We start from the raw sequence: 17,474 nt of genomic DNA on the forward strand, positions 1-17,474 counted from the left end.
GACACAAGAAAAAAAGAACAGCTTAACTCCGCTCCGAGAATGGAATCAATTTTATTTATGGGATTGTGTGTCTGCCTGTATGTGTGTGCCTGTGCACCCACTCACACCTTTAAATCATCTATTACATCCTGTCTACACTGGAAGCATCAAAGCTGCACACCAGCAGTGTTGAATATACTAATCAGCTGTGAGCTAAACTTAAGCAACTTAAGTAAAATTATTAAAAACTATAGAAATATTTAAAGTATTCATTGGGACCCTATTGGAATAGTTCCGTTTATTTTTTATTTTTTGTGTGTGTGCGTGTGTGTTTGGCTTAAAAGAAGGATAATATTATAATTAATATTTTTGAACATATTTTTTTAATAATTTATTTTATTTGTATTTAATTTTTTTTATTAAATAATTCAAATTAATTAAAAAAGTGTATTTAATGTCATCTTTTTAACTTAAACTTAAGGCGAGACACTACAGGTGAATAGGGATTTTTTTTAATTACAAGATATCACTGTGAAACTTCTCCAGTTTATTACTGGCATAAACATAAGAAAAAAATGTATTACAAGTTTTGTGTAAATTAATGTTTTAATATGCAAATGAGGCCTTATATACTTAAATATACGCTCATTTGCATACTTTTCCAAAAACAAAATCTGGAAATTGGATAGGACCATGTTTAAAATTCTTGGTTCTATTTGTTGACATGTTAGATGAGAGGGCTTTTAGGGGATTCTGCATATCTTATTTTGTGCTTTAGTAAATTAGAGAATACTGACAATAGCCTTAAAAAAACAATTTTCGCCATGTTTTTTGGAGTTAAAGGACCTATAACTCAGGATAGGAATGATATATCAACAAATCCCTCTGTAAAAGCCTTCAGAATATAGTTCAGCATAAGACTGCTAAAGTTGGTACTTGTAGGTGCTCTTGAAGTGGATATATCTGACTCTGAGTGTGAGAAAAAACTAATTCTGAGAAAACGGCCTTTAAAGTTTTATACTGTATAACTGCATACATTTCTATAAAACCCCCAACCTACAAACAAAATATATATTCAGTTAATTAATATCAGTAGTGTATAATATTTAAAACACGTGGAAATTGATAAATGAATAAATTATTAATAGCAATAGCTATTAGAGAACTACCTTAAGAGAACTACCTTAACAAACACCAGTCACAAAAACTGCAGACGAACTGTCCCTGTTTGTTGCATATGTCCATCTATAACTATTTGAATCTAATTCTGACGGGGTTTCGTCGTCTAATCTGTTGTTGTTTACTTTCTTTTTACTTGCTCTTGCTACTTGGTCTTTTCTGTGAGCGTTTATGAGCCGATTTCAGCGTTGTCTGCACTTTCTCTCAAGCAGAGAATACACAAGCAAGCGGCAGCGCGTGAGAAATTCACATCGACCAATCAGATGTGGTGTTCGGCTGCAAACTTTCGCGGTTGGTTAGTTCTACAAAGGAAATATCCATATTTGGATTAGACAGTGCTGTGTGTGAGACTGCGAGCTTTATAATGAGACCAAGCATGACATGTTTCTGTGAATGGAGACGGCACGAGAGATCGCGCTAGAATAACTTTTGATGATTTCGGGTAGAAATCTAAAGGCGCAAGGTGACAAAATATAATGAAAGAACCAACTTAATGTGTAATGTTGACATTTTTTTTATTTTGACATGAAAGCTTACATGTTAAGGGAGCAAACTGGCCCAAAATCTCAAAATTGACCACTGCATGAAAAAACGATGTTTTCACCTGCCGTGTCTCGCCTTAAGATGAACAGTTTATTCTGATTAATCTTTTGCATGCACTGGCTCTAGAATTGGCATAATTGTCCAAATATATCCAAATTGCGCTGCGATCAAAGGAACCATGACTGATTTAATTGGGCAACAAACTGGTGTTTCAGACATAAATTTGTTGTCTTTTTACACACATTAACTATGTTAATATATATACACCGATCAGGCATAGCATCTTCATCACGGCACCTGTTTGTGTGTGGGATATATTAGGCAGCAAGTGAACATTTTGTCCTCAAAGTTGATGTGTTAGAAGCAGGAAAAATGGGCAAGCGTAAGGATTTGAGTGAGTTTGACAAGGGCCAAATGCCTGGGTCAGAGCATCTCCAAAACTGCATCTCTTGTGTGGTGTTCCCAGTCTGCAGTGGTCAGTAGCTATCAAAAGTGGTCCAAGGAAGGAACAGTGGTGAACCAGCAACAGGGTCATGGGGCGGCCAAGGCTCATTGATGCACGTGGGGAGTGAAGGAACAGATGAGCTACAGTAGCTCAAATTGCTCAAGTTAATGCTGGTTCAGATAGAAAGGTGTCAGAATACACAGTGCATTGCAGTTTGTTGCGTATGCATAGCCTAGAATTGGCATAATTAGCATAGCCGCAGACCAGTCAGGGTGCCCATGGGAAGAAGGCAAGGAAACCTGCTGGGAAACCTTGAGTCCTGCCATCCATGTGGATGTTACTTTGACACGTACCACATACCTAAGCATTGTTGCAGACCATGCCTCTAATGGAAACAGTATTCCCTGGTGGCTGTGGCCTCTTTCAGCAGAATAATGCACCCTACCACAAAGCAAAAAGGTTCAGGAATGATTTGAGGAGCACAACAACAAGAGTTTGAGGTGTTGACTTGGCCTCCAAATTCCCCAGATCTAAATCCAATCGAGCATCTTTGGGATGTGCTGAACAAACAAGTCCAATCCATGGAGGCCCCACCTCTCAACTTACAGGACTTAAAGGATCTGCTGCTGACATTTTGGTACCAGATACCACAGCACACCTTCAAGGGTCTAGTGGAGTCCATGCCTCAACGGTTCAGGGCTGTTTTGGCAGCAAAAGTGGGACCAACAAAATATTAGAAAGGTGTTAGAAATAATAATATTAGAAATATTATGAAAGGTCATAATGTTATGCCTGATCGGTGTATGTATATATATTTCAGATGAACAGGAAAAACAGGAATGAAGTAGCTCTGAGTCAAAAATAGAAAAGGCCATTCTTCAAAATAAAGCATGATACAACTGACGCTGTCATTGATTTTAATGGGAGTGATTTATGTTTTGCCGCTCGTGTCCAGTGTAGACACTGTGTTATTCCATGTCTGTTCTCATGTCTTCCTTCCCTCCCTCCCTCCCTCCCTCCCTCCCTCCCTCCCTCCCACTCTCTCTCCATCTCTCACACATGCCATTTACACACTCACCGACTGGCTCATGAGAGCAGACTCACGTGCGTGCTCACAGGAATACACATCAGCTTCTGTGTCGCACGGACATACACATTCATGTCACATACACACGTTCGACAGTTCATCAGTCTGAGGGAGGAGAGAGGATGGCTGGAGATGGAGAAACTCGTAGGTGACAGGCTTTGTCATCAACCCTTAAGGGCTAATTTTCATTCTGCATCCTTTCGCTCTTTGGCTTTCTGTGCGTCTCCTTGATAAGTGAATTTCTTTTCTTGACCTTCTTCAGCCCTCCTTGCCCCTTCTGCCCTCAGCTGGCGTTGCATTTAAAGACTCTTCAGTGGTCAGTGGTGCACACGGACAATAAAATACTGTTCATCAAGACACTTACTGTGTGCTTTCAGCAGATCATAAAGCCCTTTTATTTACACTCTCATCAAAGCATAAAGCTCATTTAGCCCTCTATATTTGCATTATGGATTCATGCAGTCAAGTTCAACAGGCCATTAGGACTGATGCATATGTTCTTTTGAGTATAATGGCAATAACACGCCACAGTTTGGATGTAACTATGCACCCTGTAAACTCATCTCAGCCTCCGCTGGAATCCATTTTAAAAATGAAGGAAGCAGAAAATGTAAAGAATTAGTTGCCTGGCGTCTCACTAGCGTTTTCTGATGTTGTCTGTAGTGATAGCAAAGAGGTTTTATGCACGGCCAAAAACCGCAAATGCGCATCCCTTGTGACTTTTCCCAATAAATTCACATGTGTGGGAGTGCTTTAAGCGCTTTCTCTCTTGGTAGTCCGATATGGGCTTTCGGGGTCCTAAACACTCAATTAAAATGAAAGTACCTTCACAATTAATTCTATTCAGTGTGGCCTCCCACCATCAGCGAGCTTCTACGGCTATTTGTTTTTGCGAGTCTTGTCCAATCCCATAAGGTTATATATCTGTGTTTTCGCTGTGCATGACGCGATAAAGACGCGAAATGCGTGTCTGAATCCGTAAAGATGCGGCCCTAGGGGGACTTCTCCGAGCGTGAAGGAAGGATGAAGGAAGGAAGGGATGAGAGGAACACTAATAGCCTCATCTTGGCCATACCAGCCCGCTGTAATCACAGAAGTCTGAGTCGTTTTCATCTCACGCTGTGCTCAAAAACACTGCAGAAGATGTGCCTTTTTCTGGTATGCCGGCGAGCTTGCGGCTCCTTATCTGTGACGCGTAGCCTGGTCTTTGTCCATTTCCTCGAGTCAGTTTGCTGGAGAGGTGCTCAGCCATGTGTTCTGATCGGATAATTTGTTGACTGATTCGGCTGATTGGGTTTGGTATGAATAAGGCAAGCAGGCAAAGCGCTTCTGACTTGGCAGCTGCCTGTGGGGTCTCCTCGGGGGGCAATAGACAGCAGTGGGGCATGAAAACGTCCCTGAAATCGCTCCGTCGTAGCACAACGCCCAATTAGAGCTGGGATTGGATGGTCCATGGTTCCACATGAGGCACTGGTAGCACTGCGGCCATTTGTGGTGATTACTGCATCTTTGCGTCTGCCCGTTTGCACTTTATGTGCAGGTCCAGATCTCGAGTAGAGTGTATTTGAGGTGAAACGTCAAAGGCATCCGGGAGTGACTGGCTGTACACTGTTTTAATATCATTAATGAGAGAAAAATATAGTAGAGTAGCACTGAAAAGCCTTTTTGAGGTTTCAATCACTAGCAATACGACAGATCAAAAAGACCTATCCAGTCTTTTCTCAAGAGGCCAAATTATCTGCAAAAGAACCTTTACTTTTTTCTTGTGCTATACTAAGCTTTCTACATCAGTAGTTCTCAGCTGGTTTTGCTACAGGACTCAAAACCATTACTGTTTTATTCTGTTTTCTATAGACTAGTTGGAAATCACAATTATTTTATTCTTTTAACAGGCATAATTGTATCTCTTTTGGTAGCCTATATACTATACATCTGACAGAACTTTAATGGTAGAACAGTAGTCAACTTAATTTTTACTTCATTTTGGAAAATGGAAGATGGATATCATTTTTTATATTTATGTTTATTTATTTATTTATTTATTATACACTATATTGCCAAAAGTTTTGGGACGCCTCCCTTTACATGCACATAAACTTTAAGGATATCCCATTCTTAATCCATTGGGTTAAATATGGAGTTAGCCCACCCTTTGCAGCTATAACAGCTTCAACTCTTCTGGGAAGACTTTCCACAAGATTTAGGAATGTGTTAATGGGAATTTTTAACTATTCTTCCAGAAGAGCATTTGTAAGGTCAGGCACTGATGTTGGATTAAAAGGCATGGCTCGCAGTCTCCGCTCTAATTCTTGCCAAGGGTGTTCTATCGGGTTAAGGGTCAGGTCTCTGTACAGGTCAAGTTCCTCCACACTAAACTCATTCATCCATGTCTTTATGGATCTTGCTTTGTGCACTGGTGCACAGTCCTTTTGGAACAGGAAGGGGCCATCCCCAAACTGTTCCCACAAAGTTGGGAGCATGAAATTGTCTAAAATGTCTTGGTATGCTGAAGCATTAAGAGTTCCTTTCACTGGAACTAAGGGGCCATGCATCCACCGTCAGACTCAACACTGCATCCGATGCTTTGCATTGCACTTGGTAATGTAAGGCTTGGTTGCAGCTGCTTGACCATGGAAACCCATTCCATGAAGCTCTCTACTCTAGCTAATCTGAAGGCCACATAAATTTTGGAGGTCTATAGCTATTGACTCTGCAGAAAGTTGGTGACTTCTGCGCAATGTGCGCCACAGCATGCGCTGACTCCAATCTGTGATTTTACGTGGCACCACTTCATGGCTGAGTTGCTGTTGTACCCAGTTGCTTCCACTTTGTTACAATACACCACTAACAGTTTTTCGTGGAGCTGATAGGTCCTTAACTCATTTGGTAGTGATCACATCATTATCTACATGGCGCAGATGATCGGTTGCTGTTGCATTAGTGGTCAATGAGCTGCAGTTCAACATTAAAATACTGGTAGTTTGCTGTTAGCAGTCTGCAGCGCGCTTTCAGAAACCCGCCACCTTCCCCAGCTCCACCTGTATAGATCTACTACGGGGTTATTGCATGCATGTTACATGTCTTACATGCTCGAAGCAATATCTGTGAATGTGTTGGCAGTAGCAAGTCTCTGTACTTGCTCTGCAGCAGAGCATATATATTAATTTAAAAATTAATATATAAACAGTAGCTGCCTGGTCATCAAGGATGAACTTATGATGTGCAACGTGTCATGTATCTGCCTTTAAAACTTTTAAAAAGTTATTTTCATGTCTCATAACATTAACAAAAGGATATGAGAAGCAAACGTTGATAAGCCTTTTTATTTTGCTGTCCTAATTATGCATGTTTATGCAGTGATTTGCATTTTATTATTTGCATTTAGCACTGCTCTTTTGCTAAGAAAACCCACCACTGTAGATATTCCATCAACAAAAGAAGCTCCTGAATCTGACAAAATTCAGTTATTTTCTAACGTCCGAGCAGGTGGACAGCGACATGAGCTGTAGGGGAAACTTTCTAGGGGGGTGTTGGTTCATTGTGTGAGTTTTTGAGGATTAACCCAGAGCCAAACGTCAGCAATGGAATCAATCAGGAGGTTGGCCGTTGTTCTATCTGCGACAGTGAGAGTGGAGTGCGAGAAAATGGTCAACGATTTCGCTTTTCTTGTCATCTACCCTGGCAGAGTGCCTTCACGCAGAATAATAGGAGTTAGAGCCATTCTTCTTGTATGGAGGCAGAGAACGAGTGATGTGGAGGGGGTGGTGGGGGTAGGTAAGAGGGAAGTGATTTCCATGCTAATGGGAATGTTCCCGGCAGGCCTTTCTGTCTGCGCCTATGTCTCTATGATGAATGCAGCCGTCGGACTGCCAGCACGACGGGGGTCTCGCACCAAACCGCGAACTCGCAACTTCCTCTCTCACGCACGATGCTGAAAAGAAAGTGAAGTGGGCACACGTATAGAACTGAAAGGGAGTGCGGACTCTGAGATCTGGCTGGATAAACTAGTCAATTCCTGGCTTATTTTTTTAAAAGTTTCACTTCTTTTAGACACTGGCCTGTGCATTGACGTCTTTTATTATTTAACATGTCATACATGATGGTGAGTAATTGGAGAGTGAAGTATTTGAAGAAACAGTGCTCTGGGCAAGGTCTCTTTTAGATTACAGGCACGTTGAATCACAGGACCGATTTAGTTATACAGCACAGTTTGCCAAGGCTCTTTAAGGGCATTGTTGATAGAGGTCAGCATACGATGATCTAATTCCAATGGCTAGTGCTGAAATATTGCAGCACGAGGTGAGCGTTAGTCTAACCTGGGTATTTTAAATGATGCCTTGACCTGAGGTGTCCTGGGAGAGTCAGACGCAGCCTGACAATATACACCAGGAGGCCTGGGCACAATTGTTGCGGTTATTAAAGTGAAATTATGGAGGGAGGGATTTGATATTAAAGCCATTTTGAGCTGAGGGTGTGGGTTTGTTTTGATTACCCCACAGCCCCAGTGGTCTTTGTGAGAGAAATAGAGTGAGAGTCCTCTGGAGGTATTAACACCCCGAAGCAACCACACAACACTGATTTAACCACCTGTATTTCTCCTCAGAAACAGTGCAGCCCTGACATAAACACAATCTCTGTCCCTTCTCCTTCTCATTTTCTGTCTACACCCCCCCCCCCCCCCCCATTCTCCTTCTCAAAGCAATATCGGTCACCATTCCCAGTCTGCTTTCTCTTTTTCCATTACTTTTCTCTTCTCCTAAGAAACTTGTTGTCCACATCTATCTATCTATCTATCTATCTATCTATCTATCTATCTATCTATCTATCTATCTATCTATCTATCTATCTATCTATCTATCTATCTATCTGTCTATCTGTCTGTCTGTCTGTCTGTCTGTCTGTCTGTCTGTCTGTCTGTCTGTCTGTCTGTCTGTCTGTCTGTCTGTCTGTCTGTCTGTCTGTCTGTTGATCGATCGTAATATAGTAAAATAATGCTACATTGTAAAATATTTTAGTATAATATAAATGTATATTTTTGTAATATTTTCTATTTTAGAATATTTTAAATTGTTATTTATTCCTGTGTTGGCAAAGCTGAATGTTCAGCATCATTACTCCAGTCTTCAGTGTCACATGATCCTTCAGAATTCATTCTAATATAATTTGTTGCTCAAGAAACATTTCTTATTATTATCAATGTTGAAAATAGTTATGCTGCTTAATCATTTTCTAGGAACCCTGATAATTTTTTTTTAGGATTCTTTGATGAATAGAAAGTTCAAAAAAAAAATTACATTATAAATATATTTACATATAAATGCCTTTGACTGTCATTTTTGATAAATGTATTTATTTATGAATTAGATTAACGTCAAAAAAATAAAATAATTTTATTTCACTTCAATCTGTTTGGTGGTTAGATATTTTTGATCAATGTAATATTGCCGAAATACATATTATCACCTGGCAGTTAATAGTGAACCTGCATCTATAGAGGGTATGCTCATGACTGCTGTTACGCCCACTGAGTGGCAAAAAGTCTGCGTGGCAGCATTGGTTTTCAGCGTGAATTCCGCTAAAAACACACAAAACACATCTAAAATGGGATAGAGCTTTTAAATTGACTGTACAAATAGATTTGACAAGAAATCTGAGATATATGTTTACAGACTGACGAAACCTACTGAAAAGAGAATCAAATGGATCGCTGCAATTCACAGAAACAATTCAGCAAAACGTGGATTTGCAGTTGTCATTTTGTGTCATTATGTTGAATTTTGAGGTAAAATCCCCATTGCATTGTTATTGACAAATCATCAATGAAATATTGACCATCTTGTATTCTGCATAATTGGATGTTTTTAAAGAAACACGTTCAAAAAAGTTTTAGGGACAATTATGACAATATATATATATATATATATATATATATATATATATATATATATATATATATACTGTATATATAACATTGATATGGGCCTAAGTCATCACCCGGATTCAGACCTACCTATATTCTATTTATTCAATTAAATTACATTCAAATTTATTTGTATAGCGCTTTTCACAATACACATTGTTTCAAAGCAGCTTTACAGAAAGTGCATTTCATAAATATACATTGAAAAATGTTAGAAAGAGAATGTTAAAGAAAAATGTTAGAATAAGTTAATCAATCATGTATTAATTTAGGCCATAACAACGCTGGCATTGAGTCGTCTCTTCACAGGCGTCGAGTCGTCTCATCACAGGTGTTGGGGCATCTGAAGTCTCCATGAGAGGCTGGATACAAACTGGAGCTGACAAACTAGTTACCTCGGGACTAGTGTCCCGAGATAACAACAGAAAAGCAGATGGGAAATAATTAGCATAGCTGCTGTTCAGAATATTAATGCTTTTGATCCGATTTAACTGTAGTATAAAAGGTAATTATAATGTGAATGCTTGGCTAAAGAGATGTGTCTTTAATCTAGTTTTAAACTGGGACAGCGAGTCTGAACCTCGAACAATATCAGGAAGACTATTCCAGAGTTTAGGAGCTAAATGTGAAAATGTCCTCCCTCCTTTAGTGGACTTAGATATCCTAGGAATGACCAGAAGCCTCGAGTTTAGTGATCTTAAAGAGCGCGATGGATTGTAGGGCGGTAGAAGATCCGTTAAATACACTGGCGCTAAACCATTTAGGGCTTTATAGGTCAGTAGCAATACTTTGTAATTGATACGGAACTTAATAGGTAACCAGTGTAGAGATGATAAAATTGGTGTTATATGATCATATTTTCTTGACCTAGTAAGAACTCTAGCAGCTGCGTTTTGGACTAACTGTAGCTTGTTTATTGATGATGCAGGACAACCAGCTAATAAAGCATTACAGTAATCTAGTCTCGAGGTCATGAATGCATGAACTAACTTTTCTGCATCAGAAATAGATAGCATGTTACGTAGCTTAGCAATGTTTCTAAGGTGGAAAAATGCCGTTCTTGTAACATATGAAATATGATTTTCGAAAGACAAGTTGTGGCCTATTATAACACCCAGGTATTTTACTGTAGTGGATAAAGTGACAGGACATCCTTCCAAGTTAAAGATGTATTGTGAGAGGTTTTGTGGGCAGTTTTTTGGACCAATAAGTAATACCTTCGTTTTATCTGAATTTAATAGCAGAAAATAACACGTCATCCAGTATTTAATATCATCAACACACTCTGTCAGTTTAGATAATTTAGCGTTTTCATCTGGTCGTGATGAAATATATTATTGAGTGTCATCAGCATAACAGTGGAAATTAATTCCATGTTTTCTTATAATATTACCAAGTGGCAGCATATATATTGAGAATAGCAGCGGGCCTAGCACGGATCCTTGCGGCACCCCATACGTTATCTTTGATTTTTCCCCATTTAGACAGACAAAATGGTAGCGGTCTGATAAATACGATCTAAACCAGTTTAATGCCTGTCCCTGAACACCAGTGTAATTTTGAAGTCGATCTAATAGTATTTTATGATCTATAGTATCGAACGCAGCACTAAGATCGAGTAGAACTAGTATTGAGATACAGCCTTGGTCAGAAGCTAGAAGTAAATAATTTGTGATTTTAACGAGCGCGTTTTCTGTGCTGTGATGCGGCCTGAATCCTGATTGAAATTTTTCATAGATATAATTTTCTTGCAAGAAAGAGCACAATTGAGTGGACACAACTTTTTCTAGTATTTTAGACATGAATGGAAGATTTGAAATTGGTCTGTAATTTGCTAGGTTATTATGATCTAATTGTGGCTTCTTAATGAGAGGTTTTATGACTGCCAACTTGAATATTCTTGGAACATGACCTAAAGATAAAGACGAGTTAATAATATTGAGAAGATGCTCTTCCACTACAGGTAACAACTCTTTCAGTAGTTTAGTGGGTATTGGGTCTAATAAACATGTTGTTGGTTTAGATGCAATGATAAGTTTATTTAGCTCTTTCTGTCCTATAGTTGTAAAGCGGTGTTGTAGTTCTTGAGGGGCGATAATTGCGGTTGAATCATAAGACATCATTAAAGATTGTACATTTACAATTTTGTTTCTGATGCTTTCTATTTTCTCAGTGAAGAAATTCATAAAATCATTACTACTAAACTGTAACGGAATATTTTGTTCAGGCGATGCTTGTTTATTTGTTAGTCTAGCCACAGTGTTAAATAAAAACCTTGGATTATTTTGGTTATTTTCTATTAGTTTGCGGAGATGCTCAGCCCTGGCTGCTTTTAGGGCCTTTTTATAACGTGAAATACTGTCTTTCCACGCGATTCTAATTTATATAAAGCGTTCACAGGCAAATTTGCTTTATGTATTTCCCTGGCGTCAAAATCAGTAGATAAATGTCAGCAAACACACTTCCTGGCTGCATGTCAATATCCATGGATCACTGGATGTTGGGTAAATTGTAACGAACACTTATATCTAGTCAACCTTTAGTTTAAACTGATAATAGTTTGTTTCACTCGTGTTTTCGCAGTTTCCCCTATATTTCCCCTAGTCCCGAAGCAGGCTCTTCTGCCACTCAAGTCCAGCTGAGGGGGCGTGTTCCTGTGGGAAAGTGACGTCAATGCATACCCTCTATACTGAGCCATCGTTTTTTGTTTTGTTTTTTGCTGGATGATACATGCTGTTTTTAAGCAGTCTGCTCTCTCTGACAAACATATTTAGCTGTAGCATGTATGTAGATTAGCCTATGAAAACTAAAATGGGTTTCAGGGTTATAGCAGGCAAAGTTTAGACAGAGCTTGTAAGCTTCTCTCTTACACTGTGATTGTAGAGCCATCCAGTGTTAATTAAGGTGATCTAGACCCGTCTGGCCTAGTCTGTTGCATGCTGTGTAAATGAGTTCAAGCCAAGTCATCCTTATTTAGCACAAATTAAACTCCCTGGAAGAATGGAAGAAAATAGTGATTCAAATAATATCGGAGGAGTTCGATAATAGAAATAATTCCAATAATTGTCTTCTCTAATTAAGCTCCACATCCTCGAAGAGTGTAATTAAAATAGTTGTAGTTAATATTAGCCTCCTTTTAATCCTTTTTCATTTCCTTTGCCTGCATATTTTTGCTCTATTTATTAATATTTTATCTAAAGTTCAGCGCTTTCTGCTTCAATTGACGGCTTAATCATTGCCCACAGACACCCCCCCCTCCCAACCTTCTCCTTCCCTGAGTCTCACACACAATAGCACAAACTCATTGAAGACAGATGCACATCCACACACAAGTGCTTGGCCTCTTGTTATCTCTCCTGTGTCCGTCTTTCCTTTTTCTCTTTCTTGAATTCACCTCCTCTGACTCCTCTTTCCCTGCCTTTAGCTTTTGCACCCCTGCGTTTTCAGTCCTTTCATTCTGAGGAACAGTATACACTAACTGTCCATCTCCCACGCTTCTCTCTCTTTGAGTCCTCATTCACTGCCGCCACACCAATCTCTTTATCTCTCCCTCCCGTTCTCACTTTCACTGTTTCTCCAGTTAGTCTTTTGATGTATTCATATACAGTTAGCTAACTCCCCCTGTGCTGAATTCTTGCTGTGCTGAATCTATTCTTTTGGCACCAGTGAGCAGTTGTTAACACTCTCGCAATCCCATGATGCTGTGCGCCCATTCACAGGACGTGAGCTAAAGCACCGGGGCAGCACTTCTACAACGCATTAAGCCTCACAGCAGGACCTGGATGCAAATATCATGTAAAAAATCCTGCATAATCATATAATCTCAGTGGGTCTTTATTGATTGCTTTGCCCTTTTGATGAACAGCTCCTCTCTTTTTCTTGGTCTTATCCCTCCTTCATGGGTATATAGTGTGACAGCTCTTTATTTCATCAAAATATATGACTACTTTTGAAGGGCCTATTTTTAATTTCTTTTCCACAGTTCATGGATTACTTTATTTATGCATAGAGCCTCTGTTTTTGCACTTTCCATAATAAAAACACAATTTTAGATCAAAACCTGTTGGAGTCCACGCTTATTTTTCACTAGTGCTTCACCGATATATATTGTCATGGCTAATAAATTGGTTTATATTCGTCTTTTTGTTAAATTGGACTTTTGAGTTTGGCTGGTTAGTATCAGAAACTTTTATTTGGATGTTTATAGTAATTCACTCTCTTTCTCTTCAAGTTTTTTTAGTTAAATTTTTTTTTTGTTTAATTTTAATTACTATTTATTTTTGTAAATATTATGTAAAATAAATATTATTAATTTTTTTAGAACTTGATTGATATTTCTCAGATGTAGCCTATTCATTTTTTATAATTATTTTAGTTTATTTTAGTAAATATTATGAATTTATTTTTATCAATTGGTTGATATTTAGCTTCTTTATTTGGACGGGCTGTGGTCAATTAATGTACACACATATTTTGATGTCTAAGGTAAATCTGTCTTTTTAAGTAAATCTCTCTTTTAATTTTTTTATCAAATTAAAAATGGTAAGTTTTCAAAATAATTATTTTAAATCATATTTAGTATTATGTAATTAGTATTATTTTTAGTATGTATTATGTAATATTATGCGGTTATATTGTGCATGTGTTATTTACTATATTTAAATTAATTTGTGTGATATATTTCTGCTTTATTGATTATATAAGGAAAAAAAAGTTTATTTTTCACTTCCCTTGTTGTTACTATATGGCAGGATCCAGATAGTGTAGTTATGACGTCTGCCAGTACAGTGGATCTGCTGAGCAGTAAAGGGACAGGGCAAGTGGAGGCAGGATGCTTTGTGACAATTCTCTCTCCACATCCTTCATTTTACACCCCGCTTCCATAAGTGCCACAGTGATGGACGTCTTAAAAGGATGCAGATTTTATTCAATCTAATTTTCAACCAGCGCTTGAGCTTTAGCCAGCTAGACACTTTTTTAATGACTCTCCCATCTCAGAGGTCTCATTTCTACGGCAACATAAAGCCTCATCCATAGATAAGACCTCTTTTCTCTTTTCCTTCTCTTACTCTCTCTTATTTTTTACTTTCTATTTGCCTCCCGACTGTTCTCTCTTTTAACATTTCCCTTGCATTTCTATTCAGCTCTGTAATCGCTACATCTTTGGATCAAGCTGTTTTCCCCTCATTTACAAACAATACAGTCCTCTGTATCTATTCATCCATCGAGAACTCTTTGTACCATTTAAATCTGTTTCTTTTCGAAATCCATTTTTCGCTTGCTCACATGTAGTCTTACCCACACTGAGTCTCCCACATCTCGCTCTGTGGACCTGAGGTAATTGTCCATGTTATTTACTGAGCTGAACCTGCATTCAGCCACAGACCTGCTAATTAACTCCATCTGCCTATCATTGAAAAGCTCTAAATACTCTCCTCTTAATCTCCCATTGGGCGCTGACTCATACCAGCCAATCCCTTCTCTTTCCCTGGGAAGCTGTGGCTTTTAATGAATTAAAAGAATAAAACGAGCAGGCTCTTTCATTGTAGAGGCGAGACCGAGAGTAAAGGGGGTGCTTTGAGGTGAGTTCGAGCAGGCGCTGCGGTGGCACTTTGCTTGGCCCTTCTGAACACAATTACAGTGACCCAGTGGGAAGTGCTATATCTCTAAGTCACAGCACATTGGTCTTGTCCCTTCATGCTGTTTGATTGGCCGACTAAAGCTTCTTCTCAAAAAGATGAGCATCCGTTGCTTTCCTGCTCTTCTTCTGTCCTGATTGATGAGGTGATTTATGAGGTGACAGGTAGCTGTCATTGTGTGTTTGCTTGTTTGAAGTCATTTTGCTCAGGGTTAAGGCATGGAAAATGACAAATGGCTTTGTTTCATTACCGTTTTGGAAATCCACAGCTTTTTTCCTCCATTTTCTCTAGACATCTAGAAATCTAGACGCACCCTAGCGGCAGCAAATCTAATTTGCAGCCAGGGTCGTCTAGCAACTCTCCATTGGCTTGCGAGCTGGAAAAACCAAACTCTGGTCAGGCCAATCACATTGTGATAGAGTCGGTGGGCGGGCTTAACATAATGACGGCAGAGTTGTGGTGGTTCCGCGTGCTACTTGTAAACAAAGAAGCTGGCGAACAGTGGCCTTTCGAATCGGTTTTGGCCGCGACTCTGGAAGACTTGGAGTTCAGCTTTTCTTTGGGAAAAGATCAGAGAACGGCACTGAAGTCATTCTTAAGAAAGGAAGATGTGTTCGGAGTTTTGCCGACCGGATACGGCGAAAGTTTAATCTATCAACTAGCTCCGTTTCAGCTTCTTCGTTGCTCTATTTGGTTGTAGCGCTATCCTATTTGTGTAAAGAGGGAATTTGAAAGACAACTGTTTTTAAAATCCCGCCCCTCGGATTGAGTCATGCCAATGGTGTTTTACCAGACCCAACATCTTGATGTGGGTCTGGCTTGTCAGGCTATAGACATGTAGCACTGACTTAAAATCACCTTTCTACTACATAGACAAACAAATTTATTAAAAGCCCATCTCGCCAGCGGTTTATGATGCACGGTTATTGTATATATAATTACATTTATGTCTAAAAGAACATGGCTGAAATGAACCTTTTACATTTCAGTCCAATCGAGTTGCAAGACTCTTCTCTGAACGATTATTCAGTGACATTACTTTTTTTTTTTTTACGTGAATCTAGGAATTTATTTGTTAAATGATTTTCTATTGTAGTTCCTAGTTTAAAACATTTATTTAAATAAAATAAAACTTGTCCACATCAACAGTGCATATACACCGATCAGGCATAATATTATCTCTTCATCACGGCACCTGTCAGTGGGTGGGATATATATTAGGCAGCAAGTGAACATTTGAAAGTTGATGTGTTAGAAGCAGGAAAAATGGGCAAGCGTAAGGATTTGAGCGAGTTTGACAAGAGCCAAATTGTGATTGGTAGACGACTGGGTCAGAGCATCTCCAAAACTGCAGCTCTTGTGGGGTGTTCCCGGTCTGCAGTGGTCAGTATCTATCAAGTGGTCCAAGGAAGGAACAGTGGTGAACCGGCGACAGGGTCATGGGCGGTCAAGGCTCATTGATGCACGCAGGGAGCGAAAGCTAGCCCATGTGGTCCCAGGTGGCTGTGGCCTTTTTCAGCAGGATAATGCGCCCTGCCACAAAGCAAAAAAATTTCAGAAATGGTTTAAGGAGCACGAGTTTGAGGTGTTGACTAGGCCTCCAAATTCCCCAGTTCTCAATCCATTTGAGCATCTGTGGGATGTGCTGAACAAACAAGTCTGATCCATGGAGGCCCCACTTACAGGACTTTAAGGATCTTGAGGATAACAGCTCTGAGGATTCAAAAGTTTGAGCTTTTAAAAAAAATAATATTAAGCACACAACTGTTTTCAACATTTATAATGATCAGACATGTTCATATCAGCATATTAGAATGATTTCATGTGACACTGAAGACTGGAGTAATGATGCTGAAAATTCAACTTTGCCTTCCTTCGCAGGAATAAATGACATTTTTAATATGTATACATTATCTAAATTATATTTTAATAAATATAGACTATAAATAGACGTGAATATTTAAGGATTAGGCAGGAAGTCAAACACAGACACATACACATAATCGAATGCTCAAGGTTGTGCACTTAAAAGACAAGTAAAAGACAACTTGTCTTTTAAGTGCACAACCTTGAGCATTCAGTTATGTGTGTGTCGTGTGTTTGACTTCCTGTTGTGCCAAATCCTTAAATCCTAAAGCAAACAGCTCTCCTCGATTTTCCCTCAAGTGTATCGAATCGCAGATGACATCTTCTAAGTGGAAGTTTGTGCATTTGCTTGACAGAAATGACAGAGCATTTCAAAGTCCGAGCAATGACATGGTGGCCACTCTGTAGATTAATCCTCAAACACTTGTTGTACCATAAACTTTTTACCCATCAGCCACCTCTCCCTCACTGAAGAACAGCAGGACATCGACTACATGCCAGTCTGTGCTCAGAGGCTTTCAGATGCAGAACTGATGCACACTATTGAGGGAGTGATTTGAAAGGCTGGTGTTATGTTTCTGCACATTTAGGTGCAGTTGGTTGATATACAGAGATGGTGATTAGCTTTGACTTTCATCACAGGCTGTTGTTTTGTTGTGTCACAGATACATTGTGTCTAATGGAGATGCACTATGTAATGTCCTGGGTTGTGACATTTGTAACAAATGTTCACTATATATAAAACTCTGATGAAGGCAGATATTATGTTTTATACCATCACTCTTCTTTATCTTTTCTTCCTCCTTGACTTTTCTC

General features: G+C 39.1%; 1 protein-coding gene across 1 annotated transcript in view; it reads left to right on the forward strand.

The window, feature by feature from the left end:
• The window catches only part of cdh24b (cadherin 24, type 2b), a gene marked incomplete at its 5' end in the record, with an annotated part of 109,429 nt that overhangs the window by 48,615 nt on the left and 43,340 nt on the right, over positions 1 to 17,474 (forward strand). The window lies entirely within an intron of this gene.

This window comes from Gobio gobio, assembly GCF_949357685.1.
Source record: "Gobio gobio genome assembly, chromosome: 6".
Taxonomy (NCBI): domain Eukaryota; kingdom Metazoa; phylum Chordata; class Actinopteri; order Cypriniformes; family Gobionidae; genus Gobio; species Gobio gobio.